The 25,974-nt window shown below is 44.6% G+C and overlaps 1 protein-coding gene across 2 annotated transcripts in view; it reads left to right on the forward strand.

Moving 5' to 3' along the window:
- The window catches only part of DPM2 (dolichyl-phosphate mannosyltransferase subunit 2, regulatory), a 395,257-nt gene that overhangs the window by 50,173 nt on the left and 319,110 nt on the right, over positions 1 to 25,974 (forward strand). The window lies entirely within an intron of this gene.

The raw sequence follows: 25,974 nt of genomic DNA on the forward strand, positions 1-25,974 counted from the left end.
GTCTGTGGTTTTTTCCCTGCAAAAGATATCAACAAAGATTTTGTGGTGGTGCTGAAATCGCCCTCTTCCCAGCTTTCAGGGACAGGCAGACTTTTGTCAGGAAACCAAATTTTCTACACAGTTTTGGCATTTTACTGGGAAATTGCCTATTTTTGCTACTCCTTCCAGTTAGCCGTAGAAATGGCTGTGAAAGCAACAATGAATCCCGGAAAGCTATACATTTCTGAAAAGTAGACAAAATTCTGAATTCAGCTGGGGGCATTTGTGTAAATCCTGCAAAGTGCCTAGTTGTGGATTTTGAGCCCTATCTTAGCCAGCACCCAGGGAAAACTAGCAAACCTATCCCTTTTTTAAAACTAGACACCCTGAGGAATCCAGGATGGAGTGACTTGTGTGGCTCTCACCAGGTTCTGTTAACCAGAATCCCTTGCAAACCTCAAACTTTGTACCATTGTACTCGGGAGACTGAGGGAAATGCTGTGTGGTAGGACATATGTGCCGGCACGGTGATCCCACACAACAATGTGTGGAAAAAGGGATTTTTTTCAGCTAAATTTGAGGTTTGCAGGGGGTATCTGGTTAGGAAAACATTGGGGGATCAACACAAATCATTCTTCCCTGGACTCCTCAGAGTGTCTAGTTTTCAAAATGTGTGGGTTTGGTAGATTTCCCTAGATGGCCACCGAGCCGAGGGCCAAAAACCCAGGTGCCCACCACCCCCTTGCAAAACCGGGTCTTTTTGTGATAGATAATTTTGATGTCCCCGCAATACGTTTTGGGCCCTTGCCTGTTGCAAGTACTTGGCCCACACACACGAGTGGGGTACCATTTTTCTCGGGGGACCTGGGGGAATGCTGGGTTGTTTGAGATTTGTGGCGGCCTGGTGATCCCAAAACCTTTCCACACAGAAAAGAGCGGAAAGTGCAATTTTTATTTAGCTAAATTTGAGGATTGCAGGGGATTCTGGGTAGGAAAATGTTGGGAGATCCACGCACGGCACACCTCCCTGGACTCGCCTGGGTGTCTTGTTTTCAGAAATGTGCTGTGATTGCAATGATTTTTATTAATCAAGCAATAAAGATTATATACATTGAAGAAAATAAGATAAAGTATCACTGAAACAGCCAAAATGTGTGCCTAAAAAAAGGGAACGACCCTTGCCTATGGGCTTCTCCCTGACACACCCATAAACATATCCCTGGTGCCTAGTGGGCTTAAGGGGCTATTGCCCCGATCTGGCTTTCTGGGGGGCAGAAAGCTTTTTTTTGGTGGTGGGGGCATTAGCATGCCCATTCTCGGCAGACCCCACCCGTACGTATAAATAAAAACAACAAAATCCCTGGTGCCTAGTGGTCTTTTGAGGGGGGGGGGGGGAGATTAGGGACTATTGCCCCATCTTCCTCCCAGGGGAGGCAGAAAGGCTGTGGCAGTTTCTTTTGGGGGGTTGGAGGCATTGACATGCCCATTTTGGGCAGCCCCCACCTCTATGTATAAAAAATAAAACAATCCCTGGTGCCTAGTGGTCTTTTTTCCCCCGGGGGGATCGAGGGCTACTGGCCCCGTCTACCTCCCATGGGGGTAGAAAGACACTGGAATTTTGTGGGGGGTGGGGTCATTGACATGCCCATCTTGGGCAGCTTCTTCCCTAAATCCAATAAAAAAAATTCCCGAAGGGGGGTAGATTGGAGACTATTGCCCCCATCTGCTCCCGGGGGTGCAGAAAGACTGATTTTTACCCAAAACAATTGGGGGGAGCGAAGGCCCTTGCCCAAGGGGCCTCTCCCCTCTCTCTGGTGTCCAGTGAGTGGATCCCTGCTTGGGGATTGACCTCCTGGGGCTATCCCCAACCATGGATCCACTAGGGGTGATTCTCCCCTTTCCAGTGACACCTTCCCCATCTTTCTACGTGCTCTGGGGGCTGAGATAGGGATATCAGCTCGTTTTTGTTTCACTGAAATGACTTCAACGCGCCGCGCGCGCTGCTCCTCATTTCAGGGAAACCACGTGCGCGCTGATTGTCATTTCAGGGAAACCGACTAAACCGCATCGGGAGCTGGGGAAGCTCTTCCCCAGCTCCCGAGGCTACTTGGGGGCAAAGGGAATCCCTCTGGTGCCCGCATCAGAGGGATTCCCTGTGCAATGGCGTCGGACTCGCGGGAGCCGTCCGACACATAAAAGGGGTTAAGGCGGTGCATCCAGAGGTGCCGCACCTGGCGCTAACCTTGCAGGGCGTTATGCCTGCCGCAAAGAACGTGTACCATGTAGATCACAGAAATGTATTCTATGTGGATAGGTTTTCTGCTTTTATCACAGAAATAAAGTTGTTACTTGCGGTTCATAAATTACGATTCCAGTTTAATACAGAGACCTATGAACTGTCCTAAAGAGAGAGATTCAAATTACAGTGTATAGGTTAGTATTAGTAAAGCCATCCCCAACCACTGAGGTACATTTTAAATCCTGAGTTTGTGCTTCTCCAGACCAAACACTCTTAAATTATACTGATAACTGGATGATGTGATCCCTGCAGCTTGTAATCCCCCATTTACTGTCCCTTGTGAGGTAAATTGTTCGGACACCCTACACTCGTATAAGTAACACTATAAAACAAATACAATGTCAATCAATCAAATAATCTTTGTTCGGTTTCAGATATTAAAACCATAAAAGCACATATTAAATCTAATAACACATTAGTAACGTCTAGTAAACAAATCCTCGCAGGGATCAACCGGCGAATTAAAAATTACTGATACCGATGGGGATGCAGAGCAAAGTGGCCACGAACAACTCCTCTAAGGTGGACAGAATCGCAGGTTGACTGAGGCCTCCCCCGGGGTGTTGGAGATTTGTGCAACATGAGTGGGGGTTGAAAAGCAGAGTGTCAGAGAGTTAGAACATGCAAGCGATCTGCGATGCGGTGAGAGGAGAGGTGCTGTAAACCTCTCTTAGCCCCCTTCCTCTTTAGCTGTACAAAGTCTGCATTAACAAACGCCCCACGGGCTTACCATGTTGCCTTGATTCAGGTGGTGGAAGTTCAGGCCCTTCACAAGTTCCTGTGTAAGAATGAGGCTCTGCTCCCCGCTGATTTTGATGCAAAACCAACGGGGGGAGGTGCAGCCCAGCCTCCTCTGGGTTCTGACTGGCAAGGACAGGCCCGCCCTTGGCCGGGTGCACCCGCGTGCATCCCGCCCTGCGGGGACCAGCCACTGAATTTATGCGCCTCCGGGCACAAGCTGAGTGGACTCGCTGGCGGCAACGACCACAAAGACTGCCTGGGCTTGAAGTCCTGCCCCTTCCTGCACGATACCAGGCACCAGTCACTTATAGCAACACCGGTAGTATCCACAATACACATCACTCCCGGTATATGCTCAATTCAATTCCAGTCCGGCACTCCTGTGGGAGTCGTGGGGGAGAGGGAACAAATCACAAAGTCGGGCCAGCCCGCTGCCATTCGGCTGCAAAATGTCTATGGCAGCCCACCCTTGCCTCGTGCCTCCCCCCATTAAAGTGAGAAGGTTGAGCAGAGGCAAGAGAAGAGTCTCAGCGGCGAGAAAAGCCCAGGTTAGGCCCAAGCCAGGGATCATCAGCAAACATCTGCCCCCATTCAAGCGTGGGGGAGGAGGGAGGAAAGCGAAGACATTAAATGGCGGACCCCAAACTGAGCAAGGAGTTGGAGCGCAGAGGGCTGGGATGCCGCCAATCATCCAGGTAGGCCGCCATCCTAAAATATATCTACCAATATTAATCTGGTATACTGATTACACATAATATTGACTTGATGCCTATTCACACAGATGTCAACATTATTGATATTTGTTATGTAGCTTCTTTCTTTCAAATCTTTATTTCGACTCAAAGAATCATAAAAGAAATCCTAAACATACAATCACAAAAAAGAACAAAATTACAATAATGAGAAGATCTATAATCTAGAATAGATACAGCAGCAGTTACAGGAGTATTTCAACATAAAAGAACCACAGAATGTAGAATTTTAAATTTCAATTCGATAAATAAATTCTTCTAATATTCCATGCAGCTGCTAAGTACTTGGAGATGGCAAATACGGTGGGGGGGGGGGGATACATCACTTTTCAGCAGCCTATAGGCATCTAAATGGTGCCTAAAACCCCAATTCCTACAAATAGGCATTATCCACTTTTTCCTAAACTTAGTGTACGAGGGACAAAAAAACAATAAATGAATATCGTCCTCTAGTTCGCAGGAGCAAGCAGGACAGTTTTTTAGAGTGGGCGGGTGCCATTTGCTAGAGGGGGCTCTTATTGGGAGTGCATTATATCTCCATTGTAGAAATAATTTTCTCAAGGTAATAGGATTAATATCATCCAGCACTGTTTCCAGGTTGTAGTAATCCTTCATAGTTAAGAAGGTGATGGTCATTGGTCCCAATTTATCACTTACAAGGGATGCAGAAAGATTGTAGTTGTGATATGATGCAACCAATTCTTTACGCGATATAGTTGCACAGGCCTCCAAAGGTTTTGTCCATAGGGTCAAAAGGCCCAACCTAGAAAGTTCGCCTTTGACGTACTTAAGCCATGGAATATTGCATAGAGCTGGGTGTAGGTAGAGTTCCATAAGTTCGAAACGATAACTCAGGAGTTCAGGGGTTATCCACAGGCGCCTCCAGAAAGTTAGGGGCTTCACACCAAGTTCCTCCTTTATTGGTCTCAAACCCATGTCGAGCCTTAGGGGAAGAAGCGGCATACTTGTTGGAAGGGTAGCCAAGTTCCGTAAGAACTTGTTTTCTGTGGCGGTAATTTCCGGGGCACAATCAATGCCCCAGAGTTCGCCGCCATATGTTAAAGCCCCACGTGCCTGCATTTTATAGATTTCCAGAGGGGGACCGATAGGATGAGTCATTGATTGATTCCATAGTTTCAGAATACCCCCCACCCTTTGAGTTAGCTTTAGGTTAGATTTTATCTGATGATGGGACCAAGACATTTTTTCATTCAGAGTTAGTCCCAGATACTCGAAAGTATGGACTCTCTCTAGGCTAGTGCCATTTATGGTGGGGTTAGGGCGAAGAGACCTGGGGGGATTGAAGATCATGAATTTTGTCTTTGCCGTATTGATCTCTAGCCCCCGATCAATACAGAAGGAGACAAAACCGTCTAAGACTCGTTGGAGCCCCATAGGGGTCTTAGATAGGAGCAGGGTGTCATCAGCGAACATAATGGCAGAAATGCCAATGCCCGCAAGCCGTGGAGCATCTCTATTTGGCACATCATTTAGATGAGAAATAAGACCATTTACGTAAAGACAAAACAGCGTGGGAGCCAAGACGCAACCCTGCCGTACCCCTCTTTCGACAGGGAAGCTAGCTGATAGGCTACTATCTCTACCACATCTTACCTTCGCATAATTATTAGTATGAAGGCGAACTAATATGTGCAGAAGAGGACCTGGGAGGCCTAAATCTTGTAACACAGTCCACAGTTTCGTGCGTGGGACTAAATCAAAGGCCGCACGCAGGTCAACAAAGACTGTGTAAAGGGAACCCCTGTCTATCTTTACTGTTTTCCAAAAGAGCATGCATAATCTAAAGATCTGGTCAGTTGTAGAGACGCTCTTTCTGAAACCAGCCTGGTAGTTGCTCAGAATCCCAGAGGTCTCTGTCCAATCCATAATACGGTCCAGGATCAGCCTCGAGAAGAGTTTCTGGGCGACATCTATCAGACTGATAGGCCTATAATTTCCAGGCAACAAGGGGGACCCTTTTTTAAAAATAGGCACAACTTCAGCACCGAGCCAGGTAGGAGGGACAGGCAAACCATCAAGGATTGCGTTAAATAATAATGTAAGATAAGGTACCCAAACTCTTGGTTCATGTTTGTACAGGTCTCCTGGGACCCCATCCAATCCGGGTGCCTTACCTGGAGGGAGCAAAGAAATTGCGAGTTAAATCTCACTCAGCGTGAAATTTATCTGATCCTGACCAGGTACAGCATATAATGGGGCCTCCGAAGCAAATGATAACCCCTTATAGAGAGAGCTGAAGTGACTTTCCCAAGCTTCGGGAGCAATATTTGTTTTTGGAATTGCAGGAGGTTCGTGTGTGCCATTTGACACAATCAACCAAAATCTCCGAGCGTCCCTAGATTGTAAGGCAGATGTTAAATTATCCCAATTTTCAGAAGCCCACTCCAATTTAGCGTAGTGTATTAAGGATCTATAGATCTTTCTCTTGTGTTGGATGTCAGGCCTACAAGCTTTCTCTTTTATTGCATCCAACAAAGCACTCTTGGCCAATCTGCAGGTCCTATTGTACCAATGAGGCCGATTTGCAGATCCTTTTTTACAGGGGACAGTTGGGTTTAATAGACGAGACCGCGTGGAGAATAGTTCCTCATTAGTGCTGGCCAATTTTCCGTAATAAGTGGAAGAGGAATACTGCTCTAAAATTTCTGCTACATTGTTTAGTGCAAAGGCCACTACTGCGTAGACTTTGGATAATTCTTGCTGGTTACCGACCAGTTTATTCCATTTAATTCTACGTTTATTGTTTGTAAGGGTGGCTGAGTCTAATGTCTCCGTGTTAACTGACGGCACTAAATCAAGAGGGCTCAGACCCGCTGGGGAAACATCTAATATCAGGGGGTTAGGATCACTCTTCCCCCCCCCCCCCCCTAGAGATCACCTGAAAATCAGAAACTATTGCATTCCTTGGTCTGTACAAAGATGTAATCGAGTCTGGCCGCCCTGCCGGACCTATTAAATGTGGGCCTTGGGGGATTATCTGAGATGGTTCGTCCGTTGCAAGCCCTAATCGAATGAACCATTGTCAGGGAAGGGATCTGGATAGCTAGAGGGGCCCAGGCCCTAACCATTGGGCCCGCCACCTGGGGAATATTCCAGATTTCATCCTCCTCGATTTATTTGGTCTACTATACCCTTTTGTCTACAAAAGCCAGGGTGCCTTCAGAGGGGCGATTCCTGACGGGGAGTGAGGACTATGGGAAGGGGGTGGGTGAAGAATTCCAACTGTGTTTTTTCGAGGTCACTTGGAGCTCAGCAGGCGCAGTGGCCCCCTGCCCCGTGTTTTGCTGAACAGGCAGATGATCGATGCTAATGTTATGTTCCCTGACCTAGGCCCAAGTAGCACAACAACCTTTTACCTATATTCGTCCTACCTGGCTCTGCATTACGGTTCTAGCGAGGACCTTTTACCTATATCCGTCCTACCTGGCTCTGCATTACGGTTCTAGCAAGGACCTTTTACCTATATCCGTCCTACCTGGCTCTGCATTACGGTTGTAGCGAGGACCTTTTACCCAGTCATGTGCTGAATAAATATCGATTGGTTTCCTTGAAACTACCTTCATATATTATGCATAAGAATTCTTAGTATCATATCTTATTCCCCTGCACAAAACGTACATAACAGGATTAACATACGCTGTACAAAAGTCATCGCTGTCTTCATACCCGAGTGACAGGGCTACTTTGCATGATTACAGTTGTTGATTTAGGTTCATTTACATTTTCATACTCACAACTTATCGATTGTGGTAGAACCCTGAGGCTAAGTTTTTGGTATCTAAGAACCTCACCTTCACTAGGTAACTAGAGGAGACGCTTCTACGCTGACACTAAGGTCCTGCATGTTGAAGCTTCGACAAGCAGCGGTCTGACATCCCTTGCGGGGTGTCCAACTCGTGGCCAAGACTGGGTCCTTCATTCTTTCCCATCAGGTAATAGGGTTGGCTCTTTCCTTGGGGATTCTTGGCTTTGAACCCACATACATGCTAGGTACACTTGGGTAGGGTCAGCATCGTAGGAGTACGCTTGATTACTGTTATGTTTTTATGCCTGCATATATTCACTGTTTAAGCACCATGGTAGAACTGTATCTACTGTTTACTCTATTGGTGCTTATCTTTTACATTTGTTTGTCTATTCATTGTCTCAGCAAACATGTTTTATACTAGAATGGCGCTGGTTCAATAAATGCTCATTGAAAGCGTCCCCAACGTTTGTTCTGTGTATTTCTCTGACACTAAGTGAGCACAGTTGACTGAGCGAAAAGTACTGTACTGTTTCCACGATCCCTGAATGGTCATGGGTTGTCATGTTCAGTAGTTGCCAGAAACTATTCGCTCCTTGGTAGGGTTCGAGGACTTATAGTGGCACTGTGAGCTAGCTGGTCTATAGGCTGACCTATCCTGTGGGGGTGTCCGGAATCAGTCTAGACTCCAATCCCTTAGTTTGTTATCCAACAAGCGTGCAGCTCTTATGTCTTTTTAGTAACTACACGACATGGCTCAGCCAATGTGGGTTTGATTTGGTTCTTCTTGATCTGTCAAATCGGAGTAGTTCAGCCGTGCTTTCTCAGAGACCCCTAGTCACATTTAACCAGAGACATCTGGATGGGAAGGGAAATCCGCCGTAGCTGAGTAGGTAAATACTATGTATCGGCTGTAGGTTTTTCAAGCTGGAAGGATTAGTTTCCCTTACTGTGCAAAACATGATCTCTTTTCCGTTCTACTTCCTTCCACAATGTCTGTCACTGGAGACGGCGTTGCGGATGCTGGGGAAGACGAGCAGGAAGGTGCTCTTAACATTACAGACAATTGCAGACATGCAGGTACTATAAAATTATTACAATACGGCCTTCCAGCAACTGATGTTAGTGTCAACCTCATGATGGAGGCACACGAAGCACTACGGACAGAGGTATTCTACTCTTGGGTTAGATTCACACCTGCAGATGCACGCACACAGTTGTTTCATACTTACAATGAAGATGACACACCTGAAGAATACTTTCCATACATGGATGAAGAGGTCCTGTTAATTTACCAAGAACATATTTATTGGTTTAAAGGTGCCCTTCCCCATAGCACAGATAAAGTGAGACTCGGTCCGCTCAGCAGAGAAGGAGTGACCTGGCCAGTCTTAGCTGCTTACACACCGCATCCAGAAATTGATACATTGTCAGCAGCAGAATTACATACACTTTACAGAAAAATAGTAAAACTGTACAGAAACCTCACATAGTATGTAAGGCGAACACTTACAATCCAGCCTGAAAGGATTACTCACGCTGGTCGCGATTATGGGAAGAATACCCACCACACGTGAGGAAATGCCTTTCTGGATAACACAGAAAATAGCACAGCTTTTGAGCAGTATTTCCCCATACAGGCCTGCAGAAAAAAAAAACAGAATACCAACAATTTGCGTGCCAGTGGGGATAGCTCCCCCGATAGAGGATTGTACCACTTGGGGTATGGTCTTCTCTGCTATTTATACCAGAACTCATGGTGCCCCCTCAATAGCAGTTATACCCGATGTATTGAAACAAATACAGATGAGTACGGAGCAGAACCTGCCCTGGACTTGGGGATGAAGCCGCAAGGCTCCCCCACATATATTAATGTTACTCCCCCGGGAAGGTGGCGGTCCTCGGGGCTAGGGGGGAGGCCGTACGGCCTCCCACATTATTTCTTTTGCACTTCTGTGTCCTGGGAGATGGCGGGCCCCGGGACAGTGGGGGAGCTGCTAGGCTTCCCCGCATTTAATTAGATAACTATCCCGGGTAGGTGGTGGTCCCCGGGGCCTTGAATAGCCCAAGAAGGGGGGCCCTGTGTGCCCTGCTCCCTTATTTCCATAAGACCCCCTGGACCTTGCCCACCTGGGCCTAAATGAAACAAAGCCTGGAAGCCCACTGTTAGTTTTTTTTTCTCCTTTTCAGTAGGAGTAGCGAATCCAACGCGACGCCCGCTGTTTTTTTTTTTAAATCTGCTTTTTTGGCCCTGGGGGTGCCCTCCCTCCCCAGGGTGTTTCTACACAGCCCCCTTTTTCTTTTTTTTTAAATCTTTTTTCTTGTGACTTGGTTTAAGTGTTGGCAGCCAATCGGATCTCGGCACGAGATCAGAAGGGGTTGCAGATCCTCCGCGTCCCTAGATATACAACTGGAAATTTCTTTCAATTTCTCAGCAACCACTGACCACCATTTAACAAAAAGAGTGCTTTCTGCCAAATTAGGTGTAATTCTCATCAGCAGTTCGAGCTGTAGCCATGTCTAAAGTTTCCTACGGAAATTCACATTGAGAAAAAGCGTTTTGGGACCCCAACTTTTTCTTGACCCCAGCTTGACGGATCACAATGAAATTTTTAAGATGGCAACTGGAGTGAGTGGTGTATTAATTCAGAAAATTCCGCAAGGATTCGTCAAGCAGCCCCAAAGTTGCCAGTAGATAGTTCTAGTTAGGACCGTGTTTCCATAGGAAATCTGAAAATTCTATGTTGAATAACTTTGGCGCCGGTTGACGAATCCTCGCGAATTTTTCAAAATCGGTGGGGCGCTCCGCTCCGCTCCTACCCTGAAAGTCTCGGGGGGGGGGGGGGGGGGGATTCGTTAAGCGGGGGCTGAGAAAAAAGGGGGGTTCCAAAACGCATTTTCCCCATGCATTTTTACATAGGGACCTTTAGTCCAAGGTACAGCCCGAACGGCTGAACAGAATTACTTGAAATTTGGCAGAGAGGTAGTCCTCAGGTCAGGGATGTGCCTTTTGAATATCTGGAGTCAATCTGTTCTGTAGTTCCTGAGAAAATTTCAGTTAAAAGTACATATATATCTATAAGCGCGCACTGTGCGCGCACTGTGCGCGCACGGTGACGTGCGCGAGCGCAATTCTGATTGGTTGTTAGATGTCAGTAAACATTCTAATCGGTCAAAATCAGGAAGTGTCGGCCGCCATTTTGTCTCTCGCAGTCTGAGGCAGTGAAAAACTAAGGTGGAGAACGTGAAAAGGGGGCAGGGTGGACAGTTCCTGACCCCCTAGCCTTTGTCAGGGGGTCACTGAAGGACCCCCAAGGGTGAAAAAAACATTTATTTTTTTGATGAAAAAGCGCGGGGTGCGCGCACGGCACGAACAACGCATCGTGGGAGCTCAGTGCGCACCGAGCGCCCACAGAGCGCGCACGGTGGAAAAACCTGAAAAAAATATATATATTAATAAATCCATAACTTAGCATTTAAAAAAACTGTACAAATTCACTTAGAAAACCATAGGTTTCACACATGTTATAGTTAGCTGGACGTTTCCCTTTGTAAAAAACCAATGAAATTCCCCCGTTATAGTTAGTGCAGGCAACTATAACATCACTGATTACATATGTGTCTTTCTGAAAAATAAATATTTGTAATATATGTATAGCTAAAGATTAATGGAAGAAGACATGGGTAAATAGGTGTCTAAATACAGTGATGTAATATCTGACATCAGCAGAGGATTGCGGTCGCGTGAGTTATAGTTGCCTTCACTAACTATAACGGGGGTATTTCATTGTTTTTTTACGAGGGAAATGTCCAGCTAACTGTAACATGTGTGAAACCTATGGTTTTTTAAGTGAATATATATATATATATATATTATCATTATCTACTGGCGTTCGCCAGTAGATAGTTATAGTTAGGACCGTGTTTCCATAGGAAATCTGAAAATTCTATTTTGAATAACTTTGGCGCCGGTTGACGAATCTTCGCGAAATTTTCAAAACTAATGGGGCGCTCCGCTCAGCTCCTACCCTGAAAGTCTCGGGGGGGGGGGGGGGGGGGGGGTAGGGGAGTAGGGGATTTGTCAAGCGGGGGCCGAGGAAAAAAGGGGGGTCAAAAACGCGTTTTCCCCATGCATTTTCCCATAGGACCTTTAGTTGAAGGTACAGCCCGAGCGGCTGAACAGGATTACTTGAAATTTGGCAGAGAGGTAGTCCTCAGGTCAGGGATGTGCCTTTTGCATATATGGAGTCAATCGGTTCAGTAGTTCCTGAGAAAATTGCAGTTAAAAGCACATACATATCTATAGCCGCGCACCGTGCGAGCACCCTAACGTGCGCGAGCGTAATTCTGATTGGTGGTTACATGTTAGTCAACGTTATAATCGGTCGAAATCAGGAAGTGTCGGCCGCCATTTTGTTTGTTTTCAGTGCGAGAGTGAAAAAGGAAGGTGGCGAACGTGAAAAGGGGGCAGGATAGGGAGTTCCTGACCCCCTAGCCTTTGTCAGGGGGTCCCTGAAGGACCCCGAAGGCAGAAAAACATTTAAATTTTTTTTTTTAAATCGCGGGGGTGGCGCACGATGAAAAACCAAAAAATAATACGTAGTTTATTGTAAAATAAATATATAAAAAAAATAATACATACATAACTTAGCATTTAAAAAAACGTACAAATTCACTGAAAAACCCATAAGTTTCACACACGTTATACTTAGGAATTAGCATTTAAAAAACCTTGCAAATTCACTTAAAAAACCATAGGTTTCACACATGTTATAGTTAGGTGGATATTTCACTCGTAAAAAACCAATGAAATTCCCCCGTTATAGTTAGTTCAGATAACTATAACTCGCGCGACCGCCACTCTATCACAAGGATGATGTCATCAGTGATGCCATCACTGATGCCACTGACCATGTCATGAGTGATATAATATGTGACGTCATGAGCACGATTGCGGGCGCGCGAGTTATAGTTATCTGAACTAACTATAACGGGGGAATTTCATTGGTTTTTTACGAGTTAAATATCCACCTAACTATAACGTGTGAAACCTATGGTTTTTTAAGTGAATATATATATATATATATATATATATATATATATATATATATATATATACATCCAAGGAACTCCGCCCTCCGTATCCAATTTGTTCGGAAAGACGAAACCGGACCCAGTCTTCTGTGCAAAATTATTCTTTATTTCATAGGAATCCCCTACACCGCCATGACGCATTTCGGCCTCAAGAAGGCCTTCATCACATGACGCTTTAGTGAAAAGCTATTGATTTTTAAAGTGAAACTAATACAGTGACTAATCACGTGCTCTGCGGGTCAATAGACATGGAAGAGTTCTTGTACATGGCAGCCCTACACATCATACAAATCCTCATAACTTTACTCTCCATTTGTATGGACAGCAAACTCACAAACAAATAGTGATTTGGAAAAGCCATATTGAAATGAATACAAATGTTACATTTGGCAGGAGAAAATAAATAAAACATCCCCTGATTATAAACGGCGAACAAATCTCGATAAAAACATGTATTTGATGTGCAAATTCTGCAAGTGGGCAAACTTTGCGTAAATATAGCAGCATTTCAATATACATTTTTTAATATGATTTGACATAATGCCACAGTGGGCAGAACGCGTAATTGTGCCAATTGGGACCTAGTATATCAGTTGCCCGATCCAATCCATAATGACTCACAACCCCTGTGGGTAGATTGTGCAAATATGCAAACATAAAGCGACAATAGCAGCATTATATAATACAGTACGATGATAAACTAATGTAAAATTTGAATAGAGTCTATGTAGTTTGAGAGCAAATATAGCACCATTCCATAATATAATGTATAATGAATTACAGCCCCAATGGTCAATTTGTGCAACTGTGCAAATTCGGACCTGGTATGCCAATTTTGCCCGATCCAATACATACTCGCTCACAACCCCTGTGGGTGAATCGTGCAAATATGCAAACATAGAGCAACCATAGCAGCTATATATAATACAGTACGATGATATGTTAAGTAAACTGTGATTGGAGTCTTATATTTTTCCTTGGCAAGTATTGATCAGAAAAAACAGATCGTAAACCTTCTATGCAAAATCACACAAAAGTGCAAATCATTTACGCCATACTAAGTCGAGATATAAATGCTAATCGCCTCTAAGAGAGTTGTAAATCTCTATTTCCCAAATCACCTCTGTCTGTTACAATAAAAAACTATCAATTGGTTAGAGGAACTAATATTTTAAAAGATGAATTAAGTCTGGTCCAATGTCACAACCCTATACTGCACGAACCTTTCCTTACGAGGGACCCACCTATATCACGCTTTAACATATCTAAATATAATATTCTATTGAAAAAAAGGGGGGTTTTAAAGGAAGCAAGCGCAAAAACTGAAAGAGACCGATGTTACCAGTCTAAAAGATATTGTCCAGAACAGATTCTCAAAACCAATTTAAATTGGATTACTGGAAAATATTTGTAAAAGCATACACCCTGTATCTAATAGTTGGCTTTGTCCAGTACCCCGACAATCAAGCCATTTGCTTCCAGGACAAATAGATACAGTGCTATAGCATATAGTATCAGATGCAATAAAGTCAATTGACAAATGCCGTTGCAGAAATTAGTAAGTTTGGTGGAAAGATTAAAGCCAGGTGTGCAAATCCTCACTTGCATTGAGACCTACAAGAGTTTTAGAATCGAATTCGATGATGTATTTAGTCTCTAGTTTTCTTAGTAAGGATTCACGGTCACCACCCCGGCGGAGCGGAAATACTGCATCCACCACATAGTAACTTAGATGATCCAGACAACTATTGTGCTTCTCTTTAAAGTGTCTGGCCACTGGGTAGTTATCATCCTGGTTACTTATGGCTCTCATGTGCTGGAGTACACGTTTGTGCACCTGCAACTTGGTACTCCCCACATATTGCAGGCCACACGTGCACTCCAGCACATAAACGGCAAAGTCAGTTTTACAGGTTAACTTCTTGGAGATCGTAACCGGAACATCATTGAAGGGAGTTTTATATGTAGTTTTATTCCTACCATATTTACAAGCCTTACAAGAGGCACATTTGATGAACCCCTTAGAAGATTGAAGCCAGGAAGCATTCGATCTCACCTCTAGACTACTACTGACCAACATATCACTCATTGAGCGAGCTCTGTGAAAAGTTAATACCGGGGCTTTCGGGAGAGTCCCCCCGATGACCGTGCGCCCTGAATGACTCCCCAGTGTTTGTTGAAGATCATACGTAGTTTATTATGCTGTAGGCTAAAGGTTGTAATTAGTCTTGGAGGTTCACTGATGGTATTGTGTTCAGTAAGTTGAGTCTTGGAACTGGTTTTGATGCACAAAGCATTCTCATGGGAGATGCTGTTAGCTCTTTGAATGGCACTATCTAACAAGTGGGTCTGATACCCCCTATCCAGAAACCTGCACCTGCTTTCTTGCTGGGCCTTAATGCAGTCCTCCTCTGTGTTACAGATGCGTCTGATCCGCAACATCTCCCCATAAGGGATGCTGCGTATCAGGTGCCCTGGATGGTGACTGGAGGCGTGCAACACTGTGTTCCCTGCTGTTGACTTCCGGTGCAGTCTGGTACGAATCTGGCCATTGTGTGTATATACACCTCAACATCTAGAAAAGCAACAGAAATACTACTGATCTGGGATGTGAATTCCAGATTGAGATCATTTGCATTTAGCTCTTTAATAAAAGAGCTGGCTGCTGTTTCCGACCCCCTCCAAATAAGGAACAGATCATCGATATAACGATGCCACACCACGACGCGTTTGTTCATGATATCATTAAATTTAGTTTTGAGGACCTGCTCCTCCCATAGACCCATGTGCAAACATGCGTAACTAGGGGAGAAGCAGCCCCCATCGCTACTCCTCTCAACTGTTGAAAAATCTGATTCTGAAATAAAAAGTAATTATTGATCAAACAGGTCATCACCATGTCTAGCAGCATTCTATTGTGTTGTAACATGTACATTGGTTTAGTTCGTAAAAAATGTTCCATTGCTCTGTTACCATCCATGTGATGTATACTAGTATACAGACTAGTGACATCAAGGGTAACCAATAAGAAATCCTCCTGCCAATCAACAGTCTCAATCTTTCTTAGGAAGTCTCCCGTGTCTTGTAGGTATGATGGTAACCCTTTAACATGTTCCTGTAAGAAGAAATCAATGTAGCGGGAAGTGTTCTCCAACATGCTGTTTTTAGCTGAGATTATCGGCCTACCAGGAGGCACGTCTGAGTTCTTGTGAATTTTTGGGATTAGGTAAAAGGCTGGAATTACCGGATGGTTGGTCTTGAGAAATGTAAACTCATCATTACTTAATAGACCGGCACTCTTCCATGAAAGTAATTTACTATTAAAACTATTCCATGCAGTTTTTACCATTTCCCAGTTAGCACGTCTATAGCACTGGCGGTCATTAAGATGTTGTAAAGCTTCATTCAGATACATTTTTTTGGGCCATAAAACAATGTTACCTCCCTTGTCCGATTGGCGGATAATCAAGTTGTCATTATCCTGTAACTTTTTCATGAGGCTGCCATAACAATTATTCTGTTTGTGTTTGCTGCATTATGCCCGTGTAGTGGAAATATGCAATTTCTTCAACTCAGTTACAACCAATTCATTGTATGTATCGATGTTATCGTGCAGCATTATAGGGTTAAAGGTCGATTTAGGTTTAAACCCTGTTAAACCCGGCATATTGAGTCTTGGCTCACCACTGATGGTTGACATGGTGCTGTCAAGTGTCCCTTCTCTGTGCAGAGACTGTAAGTCACTTAGTAAGTCAAAGTCCTTAACCGTAAATAAAGCAGGGCTAACGTTGTCATATAGCCTGACTTCTTGATTCATTTGCGGTTTATTTTTGTTGAGTGAATAAAATTTTCTCAATTTTAACTTGCGGGTGTACTTATAAAGATCAATGCGGGTTTGTGCATAGTTAAAATCATTGGGCGGGTATAAGACAGTCCAAGAGACAACATTTGTTGTTCTTTGTTCGTAAGCTGCATATCAGTCAAGTTGATAAGAGAGAGAGAATTGGTAATAGGGCTTATTGTTTGCGATTCCATTTCTTTTGGTATTTCTTGTGTTGTGGCTTGGCGCTGACATCTGTTTTTATTGCACTGTCTGCGCTGCCTTCGTTTGAGGTTGTTCCATTTGGTTGTCTCCGATTTTGTGCGCGAGGTCTTAGCGTTTGTCTGCGATCCTGGCGCAGGCAATCCACCTCCTGCGCCAGGGTAAACTTTGTAAACCCCAAACCTGAATTGCCACGATCACCCTCAGCTTCACTTTCAGGTGCAGAGCTCAAATCAGATATGGACGTAGATGCCTGGACTGTATTCTCCATATTGGACCGTTGCATCGGCATATGAGTCCCTGTTTTGGCTTTCTTGAAAGAATCGAATTTTCTTGCAAATGTAAAAATTTGCCCATTTTGGTAATCTAATTTGTCTCTCTGAAATTTGAAAACTTTGTTTCTTAATTATTTCTTCTTCCTTATTCAGACACACATGCATTTCCTCTCGGTACTTTTTCTCCAATTCTATAGCCCCGATTTTAGATATGGCAACATTCAGTTCGTTGATTTGAATCTGTAGGGAAGCTCGATCACTCTCCGCATATTTGATCAGGATTTTGACCAATCTACTTGAGGCCTCCAAATTACATTCGGCCCATTCTGCTAAAATGTTGGGATCCGGATTTTCGTAGCTAGGGGCCAACATAATTCGGAGTCCACGTGGAATACGTCCTACCTCCAGGTAGCGAGAGAGTGACTTGTGCTCCCACCACTTTGATTGCTCTGAACGCATGCTTTTTTCCAATTGCTTAAACAAATCCTTTAGATCTGTGTTATATATATATCTCCTACCCTACTAGCGGTCGCCAGTAGGTAGTTATAGTTAGGACCTATTATCCATAGGAAATCCTCAACATTCTATTTAGAATAACTTTGGCGCCGGTTGACAAATCTTCGCGAAAGTTTCAAAACTCGTGGCCCACTCCGGTCTACCCCTATCCTGAAAGTCTCGGGGTGATACGTCAAGCGGGGGCTGAGAAAAAAGGGGGGGGGGGGGTCCCAAAACCCATGCAATTTTCCATAGGGACCGTTAGTCGCGGCTACAGCCCAAACTGCTGAACGGAATTACACCAAATTTGGCAGAAAGGTAGACCTTGGTTCACACTTGTGCCTTTTGGTTAAATGGTGTAAATCGGTTCAGTAGTTCCTGAGAAAATGAAAAGTAAAATCACATATATATCTATGGCCTCGAAGGGTCCGCGTACCCTCCCGAGCACGAGCTGTATGCTAATTGGCTGTCAACACTCCAAACCAGGAAGTGTTGGCAGCCATCTTGTGCCTCAGTAGAACCGGTAGTCCCCGGGGCCTTTAGTGGCCAGAGGAGGGGGCAACGCAGCCCCCCTCCATTAAAAAAAAAAAAAATTAAAAAAAAATGCCATGCCCCGGGGGATGGGGTCCCCGTGGCTGATTTAAGGCCTCGGGAGGGGGGGGGCACGCGGCCCCCTTCCCAAAATGTAAATTACAAAAATAAATAAATTAGGGGGCAGGCCCTGGGTGATGGGGTCCCCAGGGCCAAAAAATAAGAAAAAGAAGGGGGGCTATGCAGCCTCATTTCAGCAGTCTTCAAACGCACCCCCTGGCGCGTTTGCGGAAGGGAAACTAATTCCCCTTAAATACTGGGCTATTTGGCCCCCAGGGACCCCCAACAGGAACCTCCAGTATGCACCAGGGGGCTGCGTTGCAGAGAGGTGTTCTGAGGCCACGCTCCTTTTTACACCTCTCTGCAACGCAGCTCTGTGGTGCCTAATGGAGGTAGCCGGTGGGATAGTTGCACCCCAGGGACCCTCAGGATTCAAGGGGGGTAATCCCCCCCAACTTAACGCGCCACGGGGCGCGTTTGCACAGTGGTGAAGGGAGGGGGCGGGGCCTAAGGTGATGTGTGCAAACACGCCCTGTGGCACGTTTTAAGTTCAGGAATTAATTCCTCTTCAATCCGGAGGGTCACTGGGGGCCAAGTAGCCCATCAGGTACCTCCAGTAAGCGCCACGGAGCTGCGTTGCAGCGTGTTGTAAAAAGGGGTGTGGCCTCTGAACACCTCTCTGCAAGGCAGCTCTCTGGCGCATACTGGAGGTACCTGGTGGGCTAGTTGGCCCCCAGGGACCCTCAGGATTGAGGAGGAATTAATTCCTCAACTTAAACCGCACAACAGGGTGTGTTTGCAGACATGTCCCTTCAGGCCACGCCTCCTTCCTTCACCACTGTGCAAACGCGCCCTGTGGCGCGTTTTAAGTTGGGGGGATTAACTCTCTTTTAATACTGAGGGTCCCTTAGGGCCAACTAGCTCAACAGGTATCTCCAGTGTTCGCCAGGGAGCTGCGTTGCAGACAGGTGTTCGGTGGCCACGCCCCTTTTCACACCTCTCTGGAACGCAGCTCTGTGGCGCTTACTGGAGGTACCTAGTGGGGTAGTTTGACCCTAGGGACCCTTAGGATTCAAGGGGACTTAATCTCTCAACTTAGAACCGCCACAGGGCGGGTTTACACAGTGGTGAAGGGAGGGGCCGGGGCCTGAGGTGACGTGTGCAAACACGCCCTGTGCCGCATTTTAAGTTGGGGAAATAATTCCCCTTCAATCCTGAGGGCCCCTGGGGGCCAACTAACCCACCAGGTGCTTCCAGTAAGCAGCATTGTGCTGCGTTGCAGAGAGGTGGTCCAGGCCGTGCCCATTTTCTCTGCAAGGCAGCTCTGTGGTGCTAACTAGAGATACCTGATGGGCTAGTTGTACCCAAGGGACACTCAGGATTCAAGGGGATTTTATCCTCCAAATTAAAACAGCCATAGAGCGTGTTTGCACACGTCAGCTCAGCCCCCCCTTCACTAGTGTGCAAACGCGCCCTGTGACGCGTTTTAAGAGGTAGTTTTAATCCCCCTGCCCTATTATATACTAGGGGCTTACAGAGGAGGTCATGCTAATAACAGGGGTACCCCAACGCATAGTGTTCCCTAGTGTATGTAGGTGTTTTTACTTTATTCTAAGTGTCTTTTAGCATAGCACTGGCTTTAGGACTGGTTAGTCAGTCAGTTACCACCAGTACCCATCTGAAAAAGTTGAGGGTACCGGATGATTTTGCATCAAAGACTTTCTCCTCCTCTGTTTGTTCTTTCTGCATGTCTTCCTTCTTCCAGCACTTTTCTTTGTCTTTGAAGACTTCTGTAGCTTCTTTCTGCATTTCTTTTTCTTCTTTGTGTGTTTTTTCTTCTTTCTTCACATGTCCTATTTCTGTAGGCATAGTTAGAAATTAGCATTTAAAAAAACTTTGAAATTCACTTAAAAAACCATAGGTTTCAGGCACGTTATAGTTAGGAATTAGCATTTAAAAAACCTTAGAAATTCACAGAAAAAACCATAGGTTTCAGGGGTGTTATAGTTAGCTGGACATTTCACTCGTACAAAACCATAGAAATTCCCCCGTTATAGTTAGTTCAGCTTACTATAACTCGCGCCCCCGCAATGCACTGCTGATGACGTCACATATTACATCACTCATGACATGGTCAGTGACATCACTGATGACATCTCAAATGACATCACTGATGACATCATCCATGTGATAGTCTGATGCATCTTCTCACACCCTAACATAACCTTTGATACACCCACTCTAAATTACAGACTGCCATTCTCAAAACCATAGACACTCCAACACCAATAACTACATACCCACTTACTGATTCTTAGGTCTACACACCCATCCACTCACTCATCCGTACAGTCACTCATACTTATTGTCACTCAGTACAGGACTATCATATGCACTCATACACCTATATAGACACACACACCGCCACTCATCCACAGAGGTTCTCACACACCTACTCAGTCATGCAAATAATTAATCACACTGCCATTTACTCACCTATACAATTATACACACACCAGCTCAATTACTCATACAAATACTAGCACATTCCTACGCTCTTATACAATCAATGATACAAGCACACACTCATCCATACAGCCACTCTCACAATCACACTCACTTATAGCCATTTATGTACTCCAACACACATATATACTGCCTTTCACATATGTAGCTACTCACACATGTACCACTGAAATATACATTCACTCACTAACGCAACCATACACACACTCACCCAGCAATACAGTCCATCACAGATGCACTCTTGAAACCATGCACCCAGTGAATCACCCAGTCACACTTCTATGCACAGAGTCACACACACCCCACCCATACAAACAATCAGGCACCCATACACATACTCAGACAACCAATCTATAACCCATATAGACACTCATGTAGCTATTAGCAAACCCATACCTCCGCTTACACACCAACAGAGAGACTGATACAGACATTCACACAGTTTAGTCACTAACCCATGCATTCAGTAAGATACGTTTAATCACTCACTTATCGAGTCAGTCACGCAACAACAAAATCATCCATTCACACACTTATACACCAACTGATTCTTCAATATGCCTTTCCCTATATATAATAAACATATTTAAACTTTACAGAAACACACACACTGGATGATGTCATCAGTGATGTCATTTGAGATGTCATCAGTGATGTCATCAGTGATGTCACTGACCATGTCATGAGTGATGTAATATGTGACGTCATCAGCAGTGCATTGTGGGGGGCGCGAGTTAGCTGAACTAACTATAACGGGGGAATTTCTATGGTTTTGTACGAGTGAAATGTCCAGCTAACTAAAAAATCCCTGAAACCTATGGTTTTTTATATATATATATTTTTTTTTTTGCCACTGGGTAGTTAGTTAGGATTATGTTTCCAAAGGCCAACCCTACGCTGCATCGCCGAAGGCTGTGCGTGGTGTGGGGTTGGCTGCCTTCAGGTGGGTTGGCCACAGGGCCTGTGGTCAACCATCACCCCTTGTGCGCAGCATGCAGTTGGCTGACTGCACGGCCAGATGTTGGAGTTATGTATGGTAACAAAATATTACTTGACTTTAAATGAAACTCCAGATATTACCTGATAAAAACAAAGATTACGTTACAGTTCGGTGAAATGTTCAGTAACAACGTAACATTTTAAACTCTGAAAACCACAGCAACGCACCACGTAAAAGTTATCTGAAGTAACTATAACTTTTGCCCTAAGGTAACTATAACTTGCGCTCTCGTGCACTGTGAATTACCGCACATATTACATCACTCATGACATCTTCTATGACATCATTGTTAATAACACTGCAAGATTTTGCAATTAAACTATTGATGAGAAAACTATGCGTGGCGGGGGCGCGAGTTATAGCTATCTTGGGGCACGAGCTGCAGTTAATGGGATAACTAGAACTGTTGTGCATTTATGATAAGTTATTGAGTGCCTAAACCCATCAATGGCACAAAAGTCACTTCATAAGCCAGACGAATTGGCATTGCCAGTGGTTGTTGCATAAGGGAACTTTTCCTTTAGCACGTCTAAGAAAGTTGATTTATGGTTGTCCATCTGGATGTGGGTTTAGTCTGTTTCTGGCTAATTGTTCGGAGTTAGTAGCTCTTACAATAACAGTCTGTGTGAATGTTTCTTGGCTATCTTCTTAAAGTAGTGGTCTTCAAACTATGGGGCGTGCTGCTCTGGGGGGCATGAACACATTTCAAGGGGCTGCCAGTCCACGTTCACTCCCAGTGGCATGCACAAGCCCCAGAACGCACTCACTCCTTGTTTTCATTAGTGCATTTTGTTGCCTGTTCCCGTCATTGGGCGTTTTTAAAGGCAGATGGGCTTCTACTGAAAATGGTTTCATTTTGAGCAGTGTTTTGACCTAATTTTTGGTCGGTTACGAAAATCAGAGCAATAAATAAAGATGCGAATAAAGTCAATTTTTAACTTGTCTAAATTTGGAGATTCAAAGATTGAGGTCAGATGTCAGCCTGCTTCCTTCTTTTAACATGGACATTGGAGTTTACTTTTCTTTCTCTGACTGCAAAGTGAGAGGAGTTTTTCAATTGAATTATGTGACAATGTAGGATTGTGTGTTTTTTTTTTTTTGTTGTTGTTTTTTTTGCAATACACACTAAAATTGAAATGCCTGTAAATGTACTCCATGCACCCAGCAATTAGAAAAGCAAAAATGAAGCACTTTTTAGTCTGTTTATATAGACTATGCAGATGGTTTCAATTGAAATCTGTACTGCAAAGGACAGGACCACCTTTTTGAATACCACTAAAATTATCATTTGCGAAAATCCAGGGTTCGCGGTGACTCTAAATAAAGAGGCTAAAAGGAGCACACAAGACTAATTTTGTGTGTCAGAATTTAAACTGGAATAAGAAATTAGTATCTGAAATTTGGGGGTCTTCGCTGGGATAAAAAAAGCATCAATATAGCCCCACTACAAATGAGAGAGATATTTTACAATATCTATTAATAAATCCTGAAGAAGGTGGAGGGAACCACTTTATGTACCACTGAAACGCCTCGTCGAAAAAATGCTAAACATAACTTTTAAAATGTTTTTAATATGCGTTTATGATAGGAAACAGACCTTGTGTGCTTTTAATGTGTTTGAGACCTGAATATTAAGTGTGTTGTAAAAATTGGGTGACAACAAGGATTTTTTAAGTGAGGTCTATTGTGTATGTAATACTAATTTGTGTTACTCTCTACTGTAATAATTTTTATGAAAAGGAAAAAAGGATATGCTTTAATTGATGGCAATAAATAAAAATTGGATGTTTTTTATACATGCAGTAAAATGTTATGTAATTCTTAAGAATGGTGAATAATTGCCGGGATTTAGGCCTGCTTTATATTTTAGGTTTGATTAGTGCATATTCTGATCCTTGTTGATTAGCAGCTTTTTGCTTCAGTAAAGTCACAGCACAAAAGGGAAAATATTTTTGTTTCAAAACATATTCTCTTTGCCAGCACTGGTTTGCACTGGCCCCTGTAGTCTTCCGGCACATCACAGCACATGGGCTAGCATGTGCACACATAGCCATCTTGTGGAATGGAATGGAATGGAAAAGCATTTGTAGAGCGCATGGCTACCCGGAGGCATCCCAGTGCTAATAACCGACAGTAGGGGGAACCAGAAGCTAAGGAAAGAGGTGAGCTTTTATTTGCTTCCGAAAGGTCATGTGATCGGGGATGATGAGTGAAGAGGTAAAGCGTTCCAGAGTTTGGAGGCGTTATAAGAGAAGAGCCTACCACCACTTCTGGACCTCTTAATCCTAGGGATCTCAGTCAGATGCAGATCATCTGATCTGAGATTACGCTTGGCTTTGTATGGGCGAATCATGGTGGAAATCGACGGAGGACCGAGTCCCTGCCTTATTTTATGCACTAGGCATAAGGACTTGAATTTAATTCGTTCCTGAACCGGGAGCCAGTGAAGGAAGCAAAGGGCCGGTTCCGCTGACGGTCTATTAGGGACTCCCATTAGGAGTCTCGCTGCGCTGTTCTGTATGGATTGTAGTTTCTTGATTGCTGAGATGGGGGCGCCCAAATACAGGGCGTTCCCATAATCCAGTCTAGAAAGGATTAATGACTGAATTAGTACTTTTTTAGCTGTGGATGGAAGAAGAGGTAAGACCTTTTGGGCCAGTCTAAGTAAGCAATAGCAGAGGGCTGCTGTTTTCCTGGCTTGCGTTCTAAGGCTGAGGTCCTGGTCCAGCCATACCCCCAGACTCCTGATTTCTGATTTTGGGATAGGGGCTGGGCCCATACATGATGGCCACAGCTGGCTGGGGTTATAGTGGAGGGAATTACCTAAGATCATAATCTCGTTTTTTCTCCGTTGAGCCTAAGTTGGGAGTCATCCATCCAGCTTGAGATGACGTTCAAGCAGGAGTGGAGGATGTAGATTTCCTGTTCGGTTTGGGTAAGTCCAACCACTAGCTGGGTGTCGTCAGCATAGGTGATAATTCGGATTCCGTATGGTTCTATTTTGGCTGCCAAGGGGGACATATACACGTTGAATAAAGTCGGGCTAAGCGAAGAGCCCTGGGGCACCCCGTTCGGCAGGTGTATGGGTTTGGAAGCCGTGCTTTCATTGAAAACCTGGAAGGTTCTATCCTCCAAGAAGGAGGATAGCCACTGGAGTGCCGTGCCCCTGATACCTATATTCCTGAGACGCCGGATCAGAGTCAGGTGATTCACCGTGTCAAAGGCGGCGCTCAGGTCAAGGAGTATAATGGCCGTCGATCCTCCAGAGTCCAGGATCTTCCACCACTGCCAGAAGCGCGGTCTCAGTACCTTGGCGTGGACGGAAGCCGGTTTGGGAGGGGTGGAGCAGGCCATGATTCTCGAGAAACCCTGATAGAGTTAAATTTACGTGTTTCTCAGTGATCTTACTGATGGCTGGGGGAAGGGATATGGGGCGATAGTTGCCTGGGTCGGTCGGATCCAAATTAGGTAAACCATTACAAGCTGGCTTCCCTATATGCAAATGCTTTGGCAGCCATTTTTTACTTTACTGTTGCAGCATGACAGCCAGCCATGTGTGAGTGATATGCTAAAGAAAACACTGCGCTCAAGATCATTTCAAGGTGAAACGAGGTGCTGTGTAGCAGTTTGCAACTTGTGGGCCCCAAATATATATATTTGTTTTAATGAATGCAGGCCATCAGAGTGGGCCAGCTGGGGCTAGGGAGAGGCGTAGACTGGGGTAGCATTTAAAACATTAAAAAAAGCCTTTGCATGTACAAACTACTTTTCAAACATGTTCACATCCATGAAATACCATGGGCATATACCAGTACTGATGGACAGCCCTGTTAGCCAGTGACAAAAGCAAGCTCAACGACAGTAGCTATTTGCCTAAATGGGCTGTCAAAAAAGGCCCACTTCTCTATGTTGTGTATTGTGTTGTGTATGACAACACAAGCTCTCTCCAGGCAGCTGGAGCGGTCTGTAGGCAAGACCTAAACGTAAGGACAGTAGGGACTCGCATGCTTGTCCAGTAACTGACAGCAAAGCCAAACTATGGTCTACAGTAACATGTTTCACAAGCAGCGTAGAAATGGAATATAATGCTTTCTGGAAGGTCCATCCTTGAGGACCTGTAGAAACATCTACCGAGTACGGTCAGCGTGGAAGGAGACAACGCTTTTGACGATCTACTGCTAAATAAGGGCCCAGATCTCTCCATCGATCACATAGACGATCATACGTCGTTAGTCCACATAAGTAAGGCATTAAATTCCCCTTGTGATGATGAAATGCTCGATACCTGTGGTCACATTAGTCACTGCAGTCTGGCTGCCCCTTCTGGGTCCATGTTTTGTATTGTAACCTAACTTCCTTCTGCTCCAGTTGATGAACCATGCACCTTCCTTTGCCACCGACTAGGTTGAAAAAG

This window comes from Triturus cristatus, chromosome 1_2 (assembly GCF_964204655.1).
Source record: "Triturus cristatus chromosome 1_2, aTriCri1.1, whole genome shotgun sequence".
NCBI classification, from domain to species: Eukaryota; Metazoa; Chordata; class Amphibia; order Caudata; family Salamandridae; genus Triturus; species Triturus cristatus.